Below are 2,500 nucleotides of genomic sequence, written 5' to 3'. Positions count from 1 at the left end.
TACTAGTGGGTTCCGACACCGGCACCTTCCCCCCCTCGCCGCCCTCGCTTTTCACAAATCGAATGCCGAAGCACTTTGCATCGCGCCCAGTCCCCCGGCCTGCTTATTACTCGCGCATTGAACTGAGTTCATCGACACCGACACCTTCCTCCCCTCGCCGCATTTGTTTTTTTCACAAATCGAGTGCCGAAGCACTCTGCATTGCGCCGCGGCACCCGATTTGCTACTACTCGAGCATTGAGGTGAGTATATTTCGGCCACCGGCATCTCTTCCCCCCGCTCGCCGCGCTTGCTTTTCACAAACGGAGCTTCCAAGAGCTTTGCATCGCCACCGACACCCGATCTGCTTATTACTGCAAGCATTGAAGAGGGTTCATCGATACCGGCACCTTCCCCCCGCTCGGCGCTTTCGAAATACATCTACTTGCGCGTACTAGTGGGTTCCGACACCGGCACCTTCCCCCCCTCGCCGCCCTCGCTTTTCACAAATCAAATGCCGAAGCACTTTGCATCGCGCCCAGTCCCCCGGCCTGCTTATTACTCGCGCATTGAACTGAGTTCATCGACACCGACACCTTCCTCCCCTCGCCGCATTTGTTTATGTCGCAAATCGAGTGCCGAAGCACTCTGCATTGCGCCGCGGCACCCGATTTGCTACTACTCGAGCATTGAGGTGAGTATATTTCGGCCACCGGCATCTCTTCCCCCCGCTCGCCGCGCTCGCTTTTCACAAACGGAGCTTCCAAGAGCTTTGCATCGCCCCCGACACCCGATCTGCTTATTACTGCAAGCATTGAAGAGGGTTCATCGATACCGGCACCTTCCCCCCGCTCGGCGCTTTCGAAATACATCTACTTGCGCGTACTAGTGGGTTCCGACACCGGCACCTTCCCCCCATCGCCGCCCTCGCTTTTCACAAATCGAATGCCAAAGCACTTTGCATCACGCCCAGTCCCCCGGCCTGCTTATTACTCGCGCATTGATCTGAGTTCATCGACACCGACACCTTCCTCCCCTCACAGCATTTGTTTATGTCGCAAATCAAGTGCCGAAGCACAATTTCTCGATACCGACGGGCTCCTATCCCTCCCTTTGATTGATCTGAGCGGTTACTGACATCGTTTCAGTGGACTAGAGGCAACACCGATCCCACATGACCCCCCCTTCGTGGTGTTCATCACCCCCCCAGCTGGGCGAAGAACACCTCCTAAATCCATCTTAAATCCGTTTTCAATTGCTTATAATTGTTTGTTAGGGACATTCGAGGCAGCAAATGTCGTATATAAGCAATTGGGGGAAGGGGGAGGGACTACTGGGGGCAGGGGAGGCGGTCTCTGCAAGGGGGTCATTTTGCAGAGAACCACTACTCCCCTATAGAGCATATTGGAGAAAACTGGGAAGGGCAGGGGGAAACATGGGATTTCCGAGGAGGGGCAAACGCCATAACTAATTGTACATTTGGTATAAAATCGAGATTTTTTGCAGGGACACTCAGAATAATGTCAGGCACCTTGTGGAAAAAGGCCAGATTTAATTTCGACCCAGAAGTATTTGTTTTTATTTTCCAAAAGGGGCAGAATGTCGAAAATCGAAAATGACAAACCGCTTGATGTTTCGGACTGCTACCACTTGCAAAATTTCCTTAAAATAGAGACTTATTTATGGTCAAATTATAGTGCGGGCAAAGTTGAACAGAATGCGGCCTTGACATGGCATTTGCACTCTAGGCAAGGCCATGTCGCGTTCTTGGCTTTGGAAATTTCCAACTCCGTTTCACTTGTAAAAGTGTATATCTTTTATGGTTCAGAACTGTAAGCAATGATTTTAGAGAAATTTAGAAGTTGATTTCAGGTCATTTGGATGAGTTTTCGATTTGATATGATATTTCTCGTTTTTGAGATGTAGAAAATCAAAATAAACTGAAAACTCGACCAAATGACGATATGTCAATCTTAAAATGTCCTAAAAATCGTCCCCTATAGGTTTGCAACATAAAATGCAGGGGGATATTTGAAATAAAATTGAGTTTTCGAGGTTTGGCATTCGTTGGCATGCTAGCGTGCAGCCATATTAGCCTCGCCAGGCAGGGGAATTAGCCTCGCCAGGCAGGGGAATTAGCCTCGCCAGGCGTGTTGTCTCCGTGTTGTCCGTGTGTTGTCTCCGTGTTGTCTGTGTGTTGTCTCACACGCTATTAGCCTCGCCAGGCGGGGAGATTAGCCTCGCCAGGCAGGGAGATTAGCCTCGCCAGGCAGGGATATTAGCCTCGCTAGGCATGGATATTAGCCTCGCTAGCCCATTCTGCCTGCATTCCTGCGGGCATATTAGCCTCGCTAGGCAGGGATATTAGCCTCGCTAGCCCATTCTGCCTGCATTCCTGCGGGCATATTAGCCTCGCTAGGCAGGGATATTAGCCTCGCTAGCCCATTCTGCCTGCATTCCTGCGGGCATATTAGCCTCGCTAGGCAGGGATATTAGCCTCGCTAGCCAATTCAGCCTGCAT

The sequence above is a fragment of the Argentina anserina genome, unplaced genomic scaffold (assembly GCF_933775445.1).
Source record: "Argentina anserina unplaced genomic scaffold, drPotAnse1.1, whole genome shotgun sequence".
In the NCBI taxonomy this organism is placed as follows: Eukaryota; Viridiplantae; Streptophyta; class Magnoliopsida; order Rosales; family Rosaceae; genus Argentina; species Argentina anserina.
The sequence above is the reverse complement of the archived record's forward strand: the minus strand, read 5'-3'. Positions refer to the sequence as shown.